The sequence below is a fragment of the Opisthorchis viverrini genome, assembly GCF_000715545.1.
Source record: "Opisthorchis viverrini unplaced genomic scaffold opera_v5_19, whole genome shotgun sequence".
Lineage (NCBI taxonomy): Eukaryota > Metazoa > Platyhelminthes > Trematoda > Opisthorchiida > Opisthorchiidae > Opisthorchis > Opisthorchis viverrini.
Window position 1 is genome coordinate 2,675,685 of NW_008751675.1, and position 21,547 is coordinate 2,697,231.

Here is a 21,547-nt window from a genome sequence, read left to right on the forward strand (position 1 = left end):
GAACTAGCACCAGAAACTTCAACACAATCTTCGCTTTGTCTTTAAATGTCATATGTTGGAATCAGTTCTTGCTAAACTTAAAATATGTCTTGCTTCGGTTTGAAATGATTATTACTACCAACTGTCAAAAGATATCTGCTTGAAACACAAGATGTACATTGGAGGTCATCTGTAGGACTCGTGTTTCATACGAATGTTTGATCCGGTAGGTTTCACTCCCAAGGACGCGTACCCAAAGTCAGGTCTTTGGTGCACCGATGTGTCAGTTGCATGCATCGCAGAAAACCTCGACCTACGTCGACTGAGCCTAGAAATGCAACCTAACAAATAAATCCAGACAGTGAAGTGATGTCTCAACGACTTTCGTCTAGGTTGACCAGACACAGTTTACTATCAGAAAATACCGAAAGCAGCCTATTTCCACGGAGTCTACCGGCGATAGGAAAAGGAGAAGCAATAGGAATCCAGAAGAGTATAAATCTGTTCCTGCATATTGCCAAAAGCATAGAGACACACTTAGGGGAGAGTACTCAGGGTTGAGATATATTCAGCTGAGTCTGCTGCAGGCTAAGTTTGAATGGGAGCAGTCAGTTTATTCAAGCAACCGTTAGAAGGAACAATAAACGAGCGCAACTAACGAGTGAGAACCTTCCACATCGTGTCGCCTCAGATAAATCCTAATAAAGTCGTTTGTACCAGTAGTATCAGCACCCTGCCAGATACGGACTCACATTTGGTCTTCAAATTTCCATCAAAAAAGCTAAACCTACCGTTTACAATAGCAAGAACGCGGATCAACCCAAAACATCCAATGTTAAAAAGGTGGTAAACTTTCGCAGTGAAGTTAGACTTCTTAGTGTTGTGATGACTTTAAATTCATTCAATCAAGCAAGAGACGATAGTTGCCAAGACGACAGCTGTACGCAAGGAGTAGATGTATTTCACCTTAGGCTAGGCGAAACCCGCCGGGTTCACTTTTCGGCATGCATGTGAAACTTGAAACCACTACTTTTGACTTTTGCCAGGACGACTGCTCCTAGCATCGCCTCCGGCGGCTAATACTGATTGCACAGTGTCATCGTTTTCCAACTTTCCTCATGAGCCACTGGTACACAAATGGTATTAACGTCTACTTTGGACAGGAGTGCCGACGAAAATCTAACTCGTGTGAAAACACAACTCCGTTGTATACCGAACATTTGTGTAGCTCCCTGACAGCGCCGAAACCGGACAATCCAGCTGAAGTGGAATGTGCACTGTCAAAAGTGCTGCCCAAATACCATATCGTGCAGACCAATACGCCTTGTGCTATTCTTAAATCAGTCAACTCAAAAACAAGTGGGTGTTTTTTATGCTGCATCAAGAGGTTCCTTTTAGCAAGGCAAGCGCAGGAGTTTTATTGGAGGGGGAGAACAGCATATCGTTTTGCGTGATGGTCCTTACTTTATAAAAATGTATAAGATGATGTGTACCAGAGGGCAGACAGTGTGGCACAACCAAACCGGTAATTGTCTTCTCTTTGGAGTTACTTGGTCTTTCGAGAGACTTCCAACGAGGCCACACCTCATAAAAGAAATCGTTCAGCTATAGTGATTTCTCGGTGCCGAACTGCCATGCCACCGGAAGGTTGCACGAGGGATGGGATACTGCCACGTTTCCCAAGCCTAGACAAGGGAAGTTGAGATGTAGAGGCCGGATTCGAACCACGGACATTCCGGTCCGTAAACTCGCGCTCCAACCACTTGGGCTATCTCGCCACCCTAACTGATGAGTAGGAATTTGTGCACCGCTCGTGAACCGTACTGGCCGAAGACGCTAAGATGTTTGGTGCAGAATAAACTGGTTGACTTCCTCCCGGTCCCGGATCACAGCGTGTTGAATCTCGCGAAAACCAGAGTCAGATAGTTTGCATAGTTGCTATTCTGATCTCTAACTGACGAGAATACAGTCATCCGATTATTTCCTGAAGTGATTCTTTGGCGGTTATTGCACCACATCAAGTGATATTGTATCCCAAAAATCGGGAAATCACAGATCTGGACAGGTTTGTTGTTTTTAGTCTGATTTTTTAGGAGGATAGCATTCTGGAATTCGTCGTTTCACCGTGAGCCACAAATGGAGTCAATAGGGATCATGGACCGGTTGACGCTGAAACTTCGCAAAAAAAGCCACTTTTGACCTTCAGAGCGTAGTACAGGAGCTGATTCTTCCTTAGTGTCCTCCAAAAGTTTGCTGCCATACTATCCTTACTGCCAGTTTTCTTAGTTGCAATGAAGGCTCTTATGTGACCAGGCACTTTCAAACGAGGGTTGCAAAGAAGACTCATCGTAGGTCACTCGCAGGTGATGAGGACATTCAAACTCTCGCACGCTTGTCTAAAATATCCAGCAATGGATGGCGGAAGTTGTCATTCTTGTGAATCTTTATCCACAAATTTAAGCTGTCGATCTAAAGCTTGAGATCGACACCTAGTGTATTGGTAGGGTAACTGATATACATCCTGAATCAACTACGTTCAAGCACGAATCCTTGTTTTACTTCACTGCTGACCGCAAAANACTTTTGCCAGGACGACTGCTCCTAGCATCGCCTCCGGCTGGCTAATACTGATTGCACAGTGTCATCTTTTTCCAAATTTCCTTATGCGCCACTGGTACACAAATGGTATTAACATCTACTTTGGACAGGAGTGCCGACGAAAACCTAACTCGTGTGAAAACACAACTCTGTTGTATACCGAACATTTGTGTAGCTCCCTGACAGTGCCGAGACTCAGCAGTGCCTTTTACCGGACAATCCAGCTGAAATGGAATGTGCACTGTCAAAAGTGCTGCCCACATACCATATCGTACAGACCAATTCTTAAATCAGTCAACTCAAAAACAAGTGGGTGTTTTTATGCTGCATCAAGAGGTTCCTTTTAGCAAGGCAAGCGCAGGAGTTTTATTGGAGAGGGAGAACAGCATATCGGTTTGCGTGATGGTCCTTACTTTATAAAAATGTATAAGATGATGTATACCAGAGGGCAGGCAGTGTGGCACAACCAAACCGGTAATTGTCTTCTCTTTGGAGAGAGAGACTTCGAGAGACTTCCAACGAGGCCACACCTGATAAAAGGAATCGTTCAGCTATAGTACTTTCTCGGTGCTGAACTGCCATGTCACCGGAAGGTTGCACGAGGGCTGCGATGCTGCCACGTTTCCCAAGTCTAGACAAGGGAAGTCGAGATGTAGAGGCCGGATTCGAACCACGGAAATTCCGGTCAGTAAATTCACGCTCTAACCACTTGGGCTATCTCGCCACCCTAACTGATGAGTAGGAATTTGTGCACCGCTCGTGAACCATACTGGCCGAAGACGCTAACATTTTTGGTGCAGAATAAATTGGTTAACTTCCTCCCGGTCCCGGATCACAGCGTGTTGAATCTCGCGAAAACCAGAGTCAGATAGTTTGCATAGTTGCTATTCTGATCTCTAACTGACGAGAATACAGTCATCCGATTATTTCCTGAAGTGATTCTTTGGCGGTTATTGCACCACATCAAGTGATATTGTATCCCAAAAATCGGGAAATCACAGATCTGGACAGGTTTGTTGTTTTTAGTCTGATTTTTTAGGAGGATAGCATTCTGGAATTCGTCGTTTCACCGTGAGCCACAAAGGGAGTCAATAGGGATCATGGACCGGTTGACGCTGAACCTTCGCAAAAAAGCCACTTTTGACCTTCAGAGCGTAGTACAGGAGCTGATTCTTCCTTAGTGTCCTCCAAAAGTTTGCTGCCATACTATCCTTACTGCCAGTTTTCTTAGTTGCAATGAAGGCTCTTATGTGACCAGGCACTTTCAAACGAGGGTTGCAAAGAAGACTCATCGTAGGTCACTCGCAGGTGATGAGGACATTCAAACTCTCGCACGCTTGTCTAAAATATCCAGCAATGGATGGCGGAAGTTGTCATTCTTGTGAATCTTTATCCACAAATTTAAGCTGTCGATCTAAAGCTTGAGCTCAACACCTAGTGTATTGGTAGGGTAACTGATATACATCCTGAATCAACTACGTTCAAGCACGAATCCTTGTTTTACTTCACTGCTGACCGCAAAATGTGCAGCTGAAATGCCATCTACATTCATCACCATTGTTTGCCCAACCGGGACCTCACAACTCCAGTGTAGAAACTCTCAGCAGGCATCGTACTATAATCCCCATAAACGGAGCAGGGTCGCGAATTTTCGAAAATTTCCGTGGATAACGTCAAGTCCGTAGATTATTCCTGTACTCGTTTATGCGGAGAGGAGCCTCGTTCATCCATGAATTTACGGAAAGTCGATGCCGCTTGCGTAGTCTACCATTCAAAAGTAGCTAATACTTCTACCTCCGTACAGTTTCCTAGGATTTGTTTGGCTTTTTTTATTCAAGCTACTCCACAAGCGTAATAATTTCAACCAAGCTTTTTCACTTCGGTGCCTATCCACCCCACCTGAATGCACTGTTAAATAACTTGATAAAATGTCTGCCTAAAAGTAGGTTTTCTGCTCGGAAAAAGATTATCATCCATATCCCTAAAAAAACGAATAAAGTGGCGCACTTTTGTCACCAGGGCTGTCCTTTCGAACAACAGATATTGTTGCAGTGTGCTTTCACCTAAACACAAATACTGTTTTGTACCGTTGTGATTTATTGATCCCATAAGAACAAACGAAGAAGGAATATGGTACCGTTTCGTTCAATGCATATTAACGCAACTGCAAAGTTCACCCAAAGCTGTACCTAGCCACATTGTGTGTAGTACATTTAACCCTCTGTAGGTTGTTGTCCACTCATTAGTTTATAACTTTCTGCAACAACTTGCCTCCGGTGGTACTAGGCGCATCAGTTTTATGGGAATGCGGTTCACGACACCGCGAAATCGGACGGCTACCATCGCCTGATGTTTAGGGAAGCCCACACACGAAGTAGAACAATCGTTCACACCAATCTCTACGAATTTGGTGGCATTTAAAGCATCCACGGCTACCAACGAAGGTAGCGCTGATTACAAGTGGGGAAGGAAGGAATCAATATCTCTATTGTAGGCACGTCTGAATAGAAGTGAGGACAATGAAGTGGAAAATATACCTGGTTGACTTTGAATGATGGTTCGACAATGCTTAGAGAAAGTTAGCGATCGAAATTGACATTTGCTTTCAAAACTTACATTGTATGAGTTCCAAGTCAGCTGGGACTAAAACAACGGACTGTCAATTTTCACAGATACGAACATATAAATAGATGAAAACATTATAGGCATCAGTTCTGCCGCTTATGTTTCTCGTGGGACCACCTTACAGGGACTCAGTCTATTTGAATTTTAACGTCCTACCTCGCCACCAAAAACCTGCCTCGTAACCTGTCAACCGAATTATGAAATGGCGTTCGATATGGCACATCTCCAAGCTATAAGTGCTAAATGCTGGTGCTGGTTACTAAGTCCCCTTCATCCTGTGTCACCAAGGTGACTTCGAATGGATTGTTTACCACATGGTTATTTTGGTATATGCAACCATAACCTTTCCATCTGGTCTCGTACACTGCATTAATTATCGCCCAGCGTATAATGATATTCCACAAACCATGAATAAAACTGGTGGGTTATGATGGCCACCCAAACCAGGCTGCGTGAGGACTTGTTCGACTAGACTCAATCGGTCATCATTTTGACGGATGTTTCACTGGGCTCAGTAGTAGCCATACCGTTGATGAAACGGGTTGAAGCACTTAACGATCAGCTTCCAGGTGCACACTGAATTAAAGAACAACGTACTCATTCGTAGCTGTCCACTGTATTACTCGCCCACGTGGGAAATAAAACGGATAAAGTTGGTACAAGGCACAACCACGGTGTTCGTATATTAGAGGCTGGGTGCCCTGACAAACTGCACCCAGTCGACCTCAAAATCAGCCGCTCTATCGTCCGCAATGGCAATACCCTCTTGAAATCAGCACCCAGTCGACCTCAAAATCAGCCGCTCTATCGTCCGCAATGGCAATACCCTCATTGAAATCATCATCATCATCATCACCATCATCATCATGGTCACTACCCTTGTCATCTTCATCAATACTATCACCCAGAAACTCACTGTCGGTTCTTGTATCGAATTGGCACTCCCTTATGAAAGAAAAATTAGCTGGGCTTCCACATCTTTACACTTTAATTAATCGGTCACATAAGCTAGTGGTCATCCCTTTGGTCCATTTTCGAAAGTTGTGCAAAACAGGAAGCTGTAGTTGAGACAAACAGAGGAAGGAATGGTGTCATGTGCTGTCAGGAACCTGTTTTTTATCATCGGAACAAGAAAAGTGAATTGTCAAGCCGTTCACGTCAGTGTAGAACCCGTTTGTACCAAATAAACCAGGGTGCACCTCATTTAGATATCGTGTTGTCCTGATTAGCTACTCCCAACTATTTGCCCCTAGAGCGATCAGTTTTAATCCACCCAGGAGTGCACCGAGCGTCATTCACCGGAAAATTGGACTTGGTTTACAATGAGATGTTGCACTGTATAGACACTGAAAAAAACTCATATTGTTTGCATTTTAGTCAGCTGATAAAGTGCGTTGACCGCTTAGAAAAATTAGGATTTGAGACCATTGAATCCACAATCCTGGGAAGCCAAATATCACCGTCCGATGTAGCGAAATTTGGACGGAGCAACCTGGAAATCAGATATGAAAGTTGACCAGGATGATCAGTCCCGTCTGGAAAGTCACTCTGGACAATAACTCAGTTGCTTGTCAAATATGACATGTAGAGTGGTCTGTGTCAGAGTAGGTTTTTGCCCTTGACAAATCTGTGCCTTACTAGATAGAACGACAAGCAGGATGGTGTGTTTTGTGACAGTGTTCTGTTTTTTGCTCAGTTTTCCTGCTTCAAACAATGTTGGTTATCTGCGTTGATCCATCGCAATGGAGTTGGTCAGTCAGCAAACACGTCCTTTTTGCGATGATCGCTAAGACTTGAAAAAATGAACGCACCAGCATACGTGTGAACCACCGCTAAAACGGAAGCTGCCTGTACGAACAGGCTTTGCCCAACCTTGGTGTGATGGCAGAAGTCTGGATATATCTTGCGTGGATATCAAATTCTGACAGACAAGCAAAAAATATCTATGGTATGTATAATCCAAGTTCACCCACAGCTTCTGAAGGAGAGTGCTTGATTATCTGTCACAAAAGTGCATGCGATACTTGTTGTGTCGTTCTGGTAACAATACTGAGAACAACTTCCGACAATTCCACAGTTTCTTGCCTAAATGCGTGGTTTGGCATTAGAATGGATAGTCTGTACCAAAATCATCAACGTCAAGTAATTTTTTATTTCAGCTCGACATATTTCGTCTTGATAAAACCAGTTCGCTACGTTATCTACATGTGATACACTCCGTTGATTGAAAAATGCTTGAACTAAGCATCGCATCCTTCTTATTGTTGTCACAGACAGTAATCAGATCGAAGGCGCCCGAGTTATTCGCTGGAATAAATGAACGATTCTGAACTCTTTCAGTGTTTGTCCTAAGTTTGGTTTAGGCATGATATAGAATTTATTTTCAATTGAGAACACTCGTATAATGGTTTCATTCGTGGTAAAAGACACTAACCCCTCATTAGTTGTGAAAGAACTGGAAAAGTTGATTTTGCAGTTACTTCCCGTACGAGGAACGAGTCTGTGGCTGGGTCTTCGGCTGGGCATGTCCGTTCTGGTCTAACAGCTGATGACCGTACTACTTACAACATCGGAACTACCAGGAACATTTGGTCGCAGTATGAAGGCGGTCATACCATGAATAAATGACTCCAGATTTGTGTGTCACATGCACATACATTTGTTTTGTCTTGATGGACGCAATTACAGGAATCAATAGTTGATATCGGGTGTCCTAAATGATCGATTCCTCGTAAATCAAGTGGTGGAATTCCTAATAAAAAGAAAGAATGTATAATCTATCTATACATTATAGAATCGTGAAATCCGTTTTTATAGACACAATACTGTGCGTTTAAAAAGCGAGACTACATGGTCCAAATGTTTGTCGTTTCTGTTCAGGCAGAGCGAAAGGTAAAAAATGGGTTGCAGTAAACTGAATTTAAATTAGCAAAATGGCCGGCGATTGTGGTCGGCTAACAATAATGCACAGTATTAAACGCTCTGGGATGGCCGAATGGCTTAGTTTTCCTACAAGGTTAAAAGCAAAACAGCTGACATATCGTGAATGAAGCCATTCCAATCTATATTTGTTTAGGCTTAGAAACTGCGCACCTAGCCTGCACACTGTGATTCTTGCACATGTGTGTCACATTCACATGACGCGGCAGTCAGCTCCATTTCATCGTCCTCTGCAGTTGAAATTTTGCACCACGATCGACCTATCCATCTTCCGAAAAGTTTAAGACAAACACAGCTTAGCACCCCAGGCGTTTCACCTAGAAACTACAATTTCCTCTAACGAGTGGTCCCCAAGGCCATGGCAACTTCTTCACGCGCCCATTCATGCCGAAAATGCGGTCTGACATAGCTTTCAAAACTAATTCAAACTGTCCACTTTCCCGTGTACGCTTTAAACTATACCACAGACAACTTCCTGTAACTGAGGCATCCGAGACACCTGAGTGATAGGTATTCTCAATAAAGTTTAAACTAAGAAAACAGTCACCACAACGACAGGCGTGCGGGACAGATTCCGCATTGGTGCGGTTGCGGGCATTCTACGGAAAAAACGTGTGACTGTCACTCTATTCGGCATGTTTACACGTAAAAGCGTTTATCTTGGATGACAATCGTAAGTTCTTGGCAGAAACCTCTTCACAGCTAAACAATTGCCTGTCCGTGTGGGGTTTGAAAACCGGCGGTTCAAGGACCCGAATTCAACCAAATTTCACCCGTAGAACACCAAAGTCTGTTCCGCGCCAAACCCAACAGGCGTGTTTCTGACGTTTCCCTCAATTTGGTAGACTATATTCACTAAGGCCGAAGTTCGTAGGCACCACGTTTTCCACTTCGCAGCCTTACATCAACGTTTAAATAAACTTCGGACTGTTCTGACAACAGATTACCTGACACATGCTGGATAAATGTCCGTGGTGAGAACCCAGACTTTTACATAAACAGCTTTGTGAAAATTCACCGTTTTATTCAGAACAATGAAAGAACAACGAGACAGTTTACAGCTAAGTGCAGTCTCTCGATTGATAGACATTTGAACGGACCCAGATATTATTGGTGACAGTGCAATTGTTCGTGAACGTAGCCACTTTTTTCCAGTAGTGGTTAGTTGACCGATCAGTTCAAGACATCCTAACGAACGACATTGTGGAACATGGCCATGTGTGCATTATCCGGGACAGACTATCAATTTCCAGTGACGACTCGTGTTATGGTAAACATTTACTGCGGTGTTACAGACACATCAAATTTGTCAGCTGCCCTTGAAAAATCAATTATTCCACATGCGATCACATTTTGATGCCATAAAAGCCAAGTTTGTACAGATGCTAGGTTTTGTCATTTTATCGAGACTGGGCCGAGGGCAATTTAACTCTTATCTGTTAACAGGAAAAGGGACTAGAACAAGAAGAAGAAGGCCTAGACAAAAGCCGTTTAAGTGGAGTATCGCTGGAAAAAGTTCCAAACGTAATATTGTGTCAATATGATAAAAAGAGCAAATCTCCAAGACGAGAAAACTAAGTTACCAGTACTCGTGCAATGACAGACGTAGATTACGAAAGCCTTGAAAGATTTCCCCCTCGAACTCGTGCGCCAACCTCGATAAAATGTGATCCACTATAAGCGGCCCATCAGCAGGGTAATTATTTCCCACTCCCTTAGTCGTGCACTTCCAATCGCATTACCTGGTATCGACTCCGGGTCGCTGATTGCCAGATTTTTTGAGATGTGGCCTTTGATGCGCTCAAAAAGGATTAAAGGGCTTTACTTCCAGGATGAGTACTCAACCTCAAACGTCTATACATCAAGAATCAGCCTTTTCCAGTTCAGATTGTCGAGGCCCAGTGACGCCACACCTGATGTTCGTGGAAGTGCCTGGATAGTGTGAATGAATTTCGTAACCTAACGGTTCGCGGATTTTCAATCATTTTGTTTATTTTATGTGGAGGTTTACCCAGCAGCTAAGAACCGACCGGAACTTGCACAAGTCGCACTGATCTTTCTTTGTTTACAGGAAGCTACAAACCATGACGTTGACGAATACTTGGCTATAAATCAAGACTTTTGGAAAAAACCTACTGTGATGTTGCGTATTCACGGCTGGGCGGAAAATCTCTTTTCGGTTTTTGAAGACGCAGTGATTGTGTGTTTTATGCGGTTCATACAAGCGAAAATTGTCAAAGTGGCGTCAAAATCGTGTAAGCGACCGCGCCCATTTCCGATTCTAGACTGCAGGTTACCCGAAATAGACCAGAGATCAGGGTTACACATTTAATGCACAAATGCCATCCGTATGCAGCATAGATTGTTCCGAGTGGAACAGCAGTTGATTTCGTTGATGTCACTTAATACTTCCGAACTTTTCAAAGCTTGAGTTGTAATCAGACCCCTTCGTCGTCCAGGATCAGCTCTAAATGTTTGAAATTCACTGAGATTACTTAACATGGAAACGGTTATGCCAACAGGAAGAAACGGGTAACCCTATAATCTGTGGAGCCATTCGACTGGGTACAAGAACAGCTAAAAACGCCTGCCATATCCCATCTTTGATGATGAGCCAGCTAAAAATCTTTTCAGAGTAGAATGAGAGTCTTAGGGAACACAAGTAGGAGAGTGTTGAATTAAAAAGGTGGGTTTAGTGGCCTAAATGCTACTGATTGGAGACAGAGTAGACTTCATTCTGGATACAACAAATGGATCAAAGGACCAGCAAGTATTCATGCCAAGCGTTTCAGAAATGCTAAGTCAAGGACCATCATCTGAATGTATATGCATATATATATATATATATGCACATATATACGCACTACTGCAGCATATTTTGCTGGTAAATCTCTTATTGTGACTCCTATATGCGCATTTCATTGGCGTGTAGTTAAATCTGGCTCTAATAAGCGGGCGAGTAGGAAGGTTGCACACGAGAGATAAAACTGACACCAGGACGCCGCGATATCACATGGTCTTTGGATGTGATAGATTATATTGTATAACCTTGTCAGATCGAATCCGAATGTGACTGACAGGTAGTCCTAGGGTGGCGAGTGGTCTATTATCGCGCTCTCGAGAACAGAGAACTGTCGAAATGCATGTGCATAGGTCTGCTAACAAAGCCAAGACGGAGTAATCTAATTAGACCAGACGACTGAGGCCCTTAATTGATAAGTTCTGGTAAGTCCAAAGGAACTTTCAGAGTTGATGGGTTTTCAAGCCAACCAGGGTCTGGACCAGGACAAGTTACACCATCACGGTTTTGTGCAACTCTCACCTGAAAGTTGGATTTGGAATGCCTGAACTATCGCATCAAAGTGGTGAAAATGGCAAACCTAAGGCCAACATGTCCACTGCTGTGAGGATGAACTTGTAATTGCACAGCATAGTAGTCATATTTAGTTGTTTGTCTGTATATTCAATATTCATGAGAAGATCCAGACTCGTGAACTCTGGAAAGAATTTTGTAATTCTCACTTCACTGAATGTGAAAGTATTGCTGACCTGAAACTTCGAAGTATAAAATGTCAGCCCTTTTGACCTGTGTAACAAAAGGACACGCAGTCACCTACCTATGGTAACATGTGTAAATTCCTCAGTCTTGCCCCCTTAGGATTTAAAGACAAAGGGTTATTTGCAATCTGGTTCACCTTTGAGCTGAAGTTCGTTTCAAAGTTCACTTGAAAGTAAGAGCGAAACAGTGAAGATCAGATTTTTACACAAACTGAAAAAGTATTGGGGTAGCACATGATTTTGCATGAAATGATTTAATTTGCTCTGGGAAAAGGTGGTGCTATTCCATGATCTTTTCGTCAGCGCAAGGAACCGTCCGTTAGCGGTGTAGACATATCAACGTATGGTAGCAAAATCCTTATTTATCAATATGTCTCCAAATCTTGACCTCGGATCCTGTTAGTTCAGTGCCCATCAAAGAACTTTCGTTATCTAGATAAGCCAATACTAACACCAAACTCCAAGCGACATCCAACTTTGCGAATTTTCGGCTAGCAGATGATCACTACATCATTCGATGTTGCAGACAAACTGCATTTGAATAAAACAAATCGTCACCATCCACCAATCACTTTAGGTGATTCGGTGTCAGCTGATTAATCAAATTCTGATTGGAAAGCCCAGGTGACATCCAAGCTGTTTGGCTTTTCCCGTCAGCACACACTGTTGAGAATACCTTCTCACATATTCGCTCATACGCTTAAGCTGTGCATATGTTGCGTTCTTGCGATTTTGAGTACAGCGGACAGCGTAGCCTTGGATGCTGGGTTTTCGGAGGCATAATTGAGGTAACAAGATCAATTTATCCCAAGGTATGTTAACGACTAACTGGGGTCTCGCCAGGGGTGCGCCTTGCCGCTTCAGATTTCATCTGGGAGTGAGACGTACGTGGGCTCGCGCCGTGGGTGTTTATCAGACTTTAAACTCCACCGTCTTTTTTCGTCACGATTGGGAAGGGAAACCTTTTTATAGTTCCGGTATGGTTGCAAGCATCTCAAAAAATCAACTTTCAGACGATTATTTTAATCCTGCGAGTATTCTTTTGGCATGCTCCAAAAACATGCCAGTCGACCGAGCCAGATCTCGTTAAAATCCTCAGGATAGTAACAATTAATATCACGCAACAATTGGTTGAGCATGAACCGGTTCACAACAGGATTATCCAGAAACGAAATTCCAGTCCTGTAGCCACTACCTCAACTTGAGATTGTGCACACCGATGAAAAGTCCGGCGGATCACACGAAACCCTCCAGCGGTGAATCCAGCATGATGCATATTAGCCAACCGAGCTGACCTTCGGGATGAACCACAGCCTGGTAGTTTAGGTTTACACAAGCGTAATCGAAAATAACTGGTTTGATATGCAGCAAAGGTATTTCAGCCAAGGATGTGTGGCCTGTCCCACAGGATATTTTCCTCTCATCAACACAAACTGGTACACCAGATCGCCGGTTATCGGGTCGGAGGTAAGTTTTTCTCTCCTGTCCGGTGACAAAAACAGCAATTCGACAAGTTTTCAGGTTTTCAATTTTGCCCAACAGTGAAAAAAACCGTTCAAAGCACTGACATTGGTCAGTCTTATCATGAGCTCGCTGCATGCGTCGCAGTATTTGGACACCAGAAACTCGAGGTCGCTGGTGGCTAGCAAGATTCAATTCGAACTTGGGTGGCACATGCCCTCGGGAGTGTCAAAATTTCCCATGTTTAGGCAGGTTGCATTTCTAACATTTGCAACTGTTGACAAACGATTTTTCTTTAAACAAAATCGTTTATTTAGATGGAAATTTCTAGGTTAAGCGTATAGGTTTTTACCAACGTAACATTGTTTTTGTTTGTAATAGAGGACTTTAGTCTGGAGCAAAATGATCACAGTCACAAGAAACAGAAAAACGCTTGACACGACAGTCAGGTCTAACATTTCGGCATTTGACTTCATTGCAATAGTAATCAGAATGCAGTTGCAGGATGAACAAATGGGCGAAAACAGGAACCAATAAAGACCCAGAAACATTTCAAAATCCTATGTAGCATGCATTATTGACAGATCTTGTTTTTCAGTGATTGTGCGCTTATCTTCAAACAAAGTACCAGGAAGATTCGGAAGCCTAGAATTCACAGTCAGAAAATGTTTCCCGCGGAAGACAATAGTTGACAATTTATGCCAAGTGGGTATTTCCGAAATCGAAAAACTGTGCGCGGTGAAAAATATCAATTTGAGTTTGACTTCCGTTTTGTAAATAAGCATGCTATTTGACTGACAGCATAAAACGGAATGAAGCTTTGTCATCCAATCTGACCGGTTACTGAACTAAGACACACAAGAACCCCTATACTTAGTCAAAAATTTTCAAAGGCCCTTGTGGTTTTATGGATCATCGGTTTTTCCAAGATACAATTACACACTGTTCAAACATGTCCGCTCTCAATAAATCAGGTCATAAATGACCTGGCGAAGTGAAATTACGTTTATTCTGGTTAGTGAGTATACGCTTACAAAGCGTTTCGAACAAACTAGGTCATCAATTTATTCTCAGATATTGAATGCCAAAGGGCATCTGTCAAATCTGGACGACAGACATTCACTAGAGGAAACTACGCTGTATTCCAGTAACGATGTACAGTTTTACAACTTTGTCTGCATTCTGACAGGCACCTCAAGGGGTGAATCCATCACGTATGACGGAACTTTGTTACATTAACAACCTTAATCCTCCGTTCGTTTCAAAAATTCTTGGGTTGCACTGCACACCCAAACACTACGAAATATTCATCTGAAGACTCACCGACTACAAATCTGTAGATGGAGAAAACTTCCTATTGTCCGCTACAAAATGGGATTTCGTGTAGCACATGTATATCCACTCAGTGCTCTGAGGTTCGGGTCACACGCGTTGTGATAGCATGCTTTTCACAAATGACCTGATTAATCGCCACATATTTTCTTGTAGCACTGGTAGCCAATCCCTGACTGGCGGGTTTTGCGTTCCATGGAACTGACCAATCAGAAAACGAGCGCACCGCCCATTCCATTGGTCGAAAAGGATTCTTGAGGTGTACGTGAATTGAGGCCATGAGCAGTCACCGAACAAAGATTATTGGGCGATGAAATGGCTGCTAGAGTGCCAGCGTGACGAAAGCTTTGTACAAAAAGCTTTGTACCGTACACCATTAGCATTCTTTTTTAACTCCTAAGAAGTGCAGAACAACATTTTGAACATCTGCTACACCGGCGTTTTTTTGCAAAAGCTCAAAAACGGCTGGGCTAGAGATAATGGGATACGTACGTGACCACGTAAATCAACCACGGCCTAACAGCGGACTCTTAATTGGAATTGAATATGTTTTTTTTCACAAAACCGCCTGAATGACGTTTTGAAACGTAGGGCAAATAATCACCGTAAATGCATCTCATGAGGACTTGCTTCACCTAAAACGAATGTCACGACAAGCATCACTTTGATAAAGCAGCATCCACAATAACTTCATGGGATTATTTTTTTTCTATAACCATGAAAGAGGGTGCGACTTATTTGAGTCTTGTCTGGTCAGCCAGCGGACTATTATTGTTGAGAAGGGGTTGGACACTGGTTAAGTGGAAATTTTTGCGGATTAAAAACAGGTGAGCATGTTGCCCAAGCTGATAAGAAAACACGAGCAGTGAAATACATAATTTCTTATGAGCTTCGCTTCTGACCGCCGAAGTGGTGTTCTCATACGAAAGACTCGCCTTTTACTGGAATTCAGCACTTTTTGTATAAAAACACTCTGCAAGATGGTCAAGTTTGCTGGCCTAGTTATTTGAGCATTCTTGAAGTTACCTGGTTTGTTCTTTGAAGGTCATTTGAAGAAACAACTTGGGTTTGATTACATGCAGTAAAGTTCGCCTTCACCTCAACGAGTTTCGGATGACTCCACCTCCTTTCCAATTTGTGTGCGTGTGTGGGTGGATTTGTGTGAACTTTCATGGTGGGGCCCTTCAATTATTCTTCTGCTGGTGGCACCTTTTTTTAGTACGCACGGAACACCGTGTGGGGTTGTCGAAAAATTTTCAGTAATCCGAGACTAGTTTTTCCTGTATTGAGTTTGCTTGCTGGGTGTATTTCCCGCGTTTATGTTACACTTGAACCTAAATTGTGTGCTATTCCTTAATTGCACCCATACACAAATTAATTTGGCTCGGTCAAATCCAAACTGTGTCTTTACTTCTTGATATTCTTCGAAGGTCGCCTCTTATTTTGCTTAATACGACACTTGAGATTTCATGGCACATTTTCTTGAGGAGTGATTTTAGCAACCGTGGAGTAGTATCTGGCATGAAAATAACTGTTGGCACCTCGAATATCGTACGAACTGAAACATGAGATGATGTTTATGGAAAGTTTTCATGTGGGAGATAGCACGAAGGATAGTTTTACCTGGGATTCCGTTGAGATTCCCCTTAAAAACCTAGTATGTATTTAGGTTAGTGAGTCTTTTGAGTATAAAATGTTCGTTTACCTTAATCCAAGTTGATCAATTCTGGTTCAATTTCATGGCCACACTATCCGCAATGAGCATAACTTGCACAAATCGGTTTTGGTTCGGTGCCTTTTTTGCAAGGTATTCTCTCCGAATTATTCACCAATACATAGTGGACGAGGGAATCATTACCCCCTATTGAGATTTTGCATAGTGATGGTTATTACCAAACTGTCAAGGGCAGATCCCAAGACGATGCATCTGTTCCGCTCGGAGTAGTATCAACACTCTTATGAGGACAAACAACTGTTCCCCACGGAAAGATCTTCTCACGGGGCACAAAATGAGCCACAGGCGTTTAGCTATAAAAGGCCAGTGTAACAAGTAATATCTTTCTCCATGCGGAACTTTAGTGCACACTGCGTACTTGTCGCATCCAGAGCATATTTTCCGCCACTTTGGCATACCGGAACATGTTATGAATGCGTAAGACTTTTGGGGAGAGAGAAAACGAAGTTAAGCAACCTTAGCTAAGCCAAATTTTATCGAAAATAGATCCTCTAACTTGGTAATGGTATTTCAATGTTCAGTGTAGTGTGTCCTATAAGCAAACAACTGAATCCGCGCAGAAAAACGTCAAAGATTTCTGATAAATGTCAGGCCACTTGGGTGAGGCAATGTTTGTCTTAAGACAACTGAGTATTCTCCAAAGTTAAGGATGGTGCACCACCTGAGAGACGGGTAGAATGGTTCAGATATCTGGTCATTTGGCCTGACTATAAGATTACAATTTGCTGTAATATGCGTGGAAGATAAGAGTCACCTATCTAATACCTTGAGATTGATACAATTTTCCCCAAAACCTTCATCCTACGGGCTTTTTTAACCAAACTTCAGTGTATCAACCCACCGAGAATACCTTGTCTCATTTTTCTCTCCTTTTAAACAGGCAGTGGCAGAAATTTCCACACAGACAGTAGTTCTGTGGTGAGATAATAGCCTTTTCCAGAGGCCGACATGGTTGTCTTTGTAAGCCTATCTGTTTGAAACCAAACTACTGTATTCCGTCTGTTGTTCAAAATTTCTGTGTCATTGTACCACCGAATTCAATATCTTCATGATAAGGTACCTCTCCAAATTTTCTCAGCAATAGTTTGGAAACTGCCGTTGTAGTTTATATGCTTAAAGACAGTTTGCAACACATTAGTCAGTTGTGGAGATTTCGTCCTGTAAGTGAAGCCAATCTATGCTGAAAGCCGAGAAAGCACTGTACAGCTGTTTCATCCTTATTGGGAATCATCAGCAGTGCGCATCTCACGAAACTCCGAAGAGTCTCGAACCCGCGACCTCCCGGCTAGTAGTTTGAACACTTAACCGTTCGGCCATGAGTGGCTGATCAGCAGTGTGATTAACTCGCACTTAGACAGGATATAGCGCCGCTCATCCTTCAGTCACAGGATCCACATCACGCGGTCACACGTGTTGACTGGCTCCTCGAGCAACGACTTCTCAGATAGAAGTTTCGCTCATCGGAGAAAGTTTATTCAGGATAGATTGGTTTCACTTACAGGACGAATCCTTCACAAAAATTCCAAATCTCCTCACACTACCAGCATTAGTCAGTTCTTACGAGGAAATCCATCTGAAAGCAGGAGACTGTTTTGTTTTAACAATGCATTTGTTGGTATCGCCAAGCTTCAGTACCTTTCTCCCAGCGCCTGTTATTTATTTTCGTCAGAGTAGCATTAAACGATTTTATGTTTGTACAGTAAGTGAGTGAGTGCTATAAAGTGACTTGTCCATGAAGAGCGTTAGATAGACGTTTGTGTGGATGTAGCCAACAGAGCGTGGCTGTTTTCATACAAGCGCACATTTGTAATTGATGGTATACTGTTCATCAGTTTGTTGGACATTCTTCGACGGCCCACCCCTGGTTTCACCCTTCTTGGGGCTTGTCAGATGGGCTCAGTCATCTAGCGTCCATCCATTTCATATTATACTTGAACCCAAATTGTACGAAACTTTGCGGAATTCAAACATTTGCAAGCATCTGCTGTTTTGATAAAAAATTCCAAGTTTTCGAGCTGAAGCAGTCTACTAGACTGTTTTGAACTGGTTCTGCAAACCTCCTCCTAATCCACGCACTACAGCCTATTCTCAGTGCCTTAAACTGTCTTTCTGAGTAGCGGAATCCGATTTATACTTGCTTCGCAATGTAATTGCTTGTTGTGCATGGATTACGGGTGTTGCCGTACTCCGGATGATTCATTTGGGGCGCACGTGGGTCTCCCATCAAAAACGTATGAATCCTGTTCACACGAATATTGTTACCGCACCAATACCCGACGCGTTTGCTGCTCACGCGCGATGGCACACAGTAGCCACCACAAAATCTCTCAAGCAACAGAGTGCCAAGCGCGTACAGTACTGATGTACCAAATTCCAGCAAATTCCGCTAAATAAGCCTTACAACTGACGACAAGGTAATCCCTTTTTTCTATGCGCGCAAGCAAACTGGACCTTGCACTCTCAGTCGAATGAATTTGACACTTAGATAAAGTTGTGACCATTGATTAAAACCAGTGATTTTTAGTGTTCAATGGTGGGGGTTGCCTAAGGCTTTTTTACTGTGGCTCGCTCATCCCTAACTTCACCTTTCCTTCGAAAGGTGCTTATTTTATAGCGATGCCTTCTTGTTCACGGTTGGTCCGTTTGGGATCTGCCGCAAATTTAGAGGTGTCGACTTCAGTAACACGGAATCTTGTCAGATTCTAGCAACCTTATACTTTGTTTGGAATAATTGAGCAGGAGCAAAATATGCAGAACAATGGCTTCCGCAATCAGGAAGTGTAGAATTTTATTCCCTCATTTTTTACTGCTGCGAGAGTTTTTAAAAAATACGCCTGAGGAACACACTAACCTTTGCAAAAAATAGGTTAATTCCGTGACGACCGATGTATTGTATGAAAGCTTGAACTTCAGGCTAATGGGAGAGTGTGAATCACAACTAACCTTCAAGTATTTTAACTGAGGTAGACCAACCCCCTATACAAGAGAATGAATATTCATGTTTTCTTTTGTTGAACGGAAAAATATGCTGTCAAATTCCCAGTCGATTACTAATGTTTGCTTGGTCGTATTAGTGGACGGATACGACTACAAACTTGTTCAAAGTTACTAAAAACACGAATCCTGATAAACTGATTTTACGAGTAACCGGCGACAAGGAAATTAGCCTCTGAATATGCAACCTGAATAGGATATTAGTTTGTGGCTGCTAAACACCAGCGCCTCTACATAGAATTTTTGTTAGATTTTACATTAAATGTTTTAAAAATTGTTTTTTGGGAAATCTAGGATAGGTTGTGTCATTAGTATGCTTTCCTTCCTGGATTAACAATTGAGAACTTCTCTGGTAGGGGCATTCAGAGGCAAGTGAACTCACCAGTTAGTCTCATTTCTCGAAAAAATACCAGCTGTACGGTCGTCTGTGTTACACGCACTCATCACCCTGAAGTTCATCTACTAGAGTGACTTCCTTATAAGTTTCATGACCTGCCATCTGGTAAATTTCAGCTAACCCAGTGTGATGAACAATTCCCACTCTGCTTGTTTTACAATGGAAAGAATGGGTATGGCGCTTTCCTAATCTAAAACTCTACATTCTATTGAAGCAACTGTCATCCGGTATGTGGTCGCTTATTTCGCCCTGAAGGAATCATAATTAGAAACCAGTCTATCCCTCATGTCACGTCAGAGATACCTTTCTTCATTTCCACTGCAATCCTAACCCTTTAATCTATGAAACGAGCAACCAGTCATTGTATTTTTATCCATTCTTCAAATTGCGTACTATTCGTTCAGCTTTGTATGTCGCATGGATAATCCATTTTCGAAAATGACGTCCGAAATCGCAAACTTTTTTCGACAGTGCAACATCTCAGGGTAACTTGACACAGAACAAAAAGCAGATAAATGAGATGCCGGAACAAAGTGAAATTTAACTACGTGTGACAGATATCACCACTTCTTTGGAATTTACTGGAAAAACGCGTAGAGTTAAACCAACAGAAATGCAATGACTATTCCCTGTTATTTTGGATCGACAATCATCTATCCAACTCAGTTTGTGACAAGGCGTGGATTGCTGCGCGTGCACAGTATAAATAAATGTATCAAAACAATAACTAAACAAATAAATAAGTAGGCAGTGAATACAACGTGGAAAAACCAGCAGTTATCTTCGAAATATTTTGTAACTTTTTTACGTTTTGTTAGTAGTTGCGGTGTATTTTGTTTGTTTCACAATAGAAGTAGGTTTCTTGATGCTGGTTATCAAACTAAAGTGGCCCGATTCAAATTATTCCACCTTGTTTGGTGTGTTGGGCGCAGGTCGAAAATTACTGGGACACTCCTCTTTCGAATTTGCCTTACGCTAAAAGTAATACGTTTAGTATTTTACTGTTTTAACTTCCGTGTATCAAAAGAAAATCACAGTTTGTAACATTTACAGGATTTAGACTAGTCGTTGTTTATCCCATAGCACTACATAGCTCAGATTGCATCCCTGGCTCCAAAGAATCTTTTTGGAATTGCGAACAAATCAAAATCTGTGATGAATTTGTTAGCTACCGCTGTATTGAGTTTGCTTACACTCATTAGAAACAGTAGAAGAACCTATAAAGACTCAACGGATGCTCAGAATTCTGTAATATTCCAAAAACACGAGACTCAACTTAAAATATATGAAGGCTTTGGCTCCAGGTATATAGTTAACTAACCGGCTATCAGATGCATTATGGTGTTCTGATGGGAAATGTCGAAATACGCCAGATGGTTTTCGGGAAACTTCACTCTCCCTCGATAAATCAGTTGGTCACACTCCACTGGTTACGCTGGTCACATCAAGGGCTTCGTATGCCAGACGACCGCTTACCTCATTGCCTCTACACCCAGCGCTGTGCGAGATAGGGAAAACTCAACAAAGTAGTCATTTCTGTCACATCGGTAACTGCCTTCTCCGTGAATGGGGATCCGGAAAGAGACCATCCAATGAGTAGTGACACCGACAGACGTGGCTGTGTCGCGCAGCCATTTTCGATCTCCCATAAAAGTTATCACCTTCAATGCATAGCTCTCTCGCCCTACCATATAGACAAGCCAATCGATTTGCTATTAACACGCACTGTGTCATCGCACGCGAAGCGTATCGCTCATGCCCTTATTTTCCGTCTTGGATGAACGAACTTGTGGAACCACTGCACTCCGATACAAGCTTTTTCCAGCTAGAAACTGAACTTACCTAGGCTTACTTTCCTGGATATTAAGGGGAGATGCGCTAAGGTTTTTAGCAAAACTTCAAACAGTTTGACGTTAGAAAATGCGTTC

The 21,547-nt window shown here is 42.6% G+C and overlaps 1 protein-coding gene across 1 annotated transcript in view; it reads right to left on the bottom strand.

The window, feature by feature from the left end:
• T265_01779 (hypothetical protein) overlaps nt 1-14,611 on the bottom strand; it is a gene marked incomplete at both ends in the record, with an annotated part of 53,984 nt that extends 39,373 nt beyond the window's left edge. The window contains one exon of the mRNA XM_009165869.1: nt 14,485-14,611. The remainder of the gene's footprint in view (nt 1-14,484) is intronic.
• Between the last annotated feature and the right edge of the window lie 6,936 nt (nt 14,612-21,547).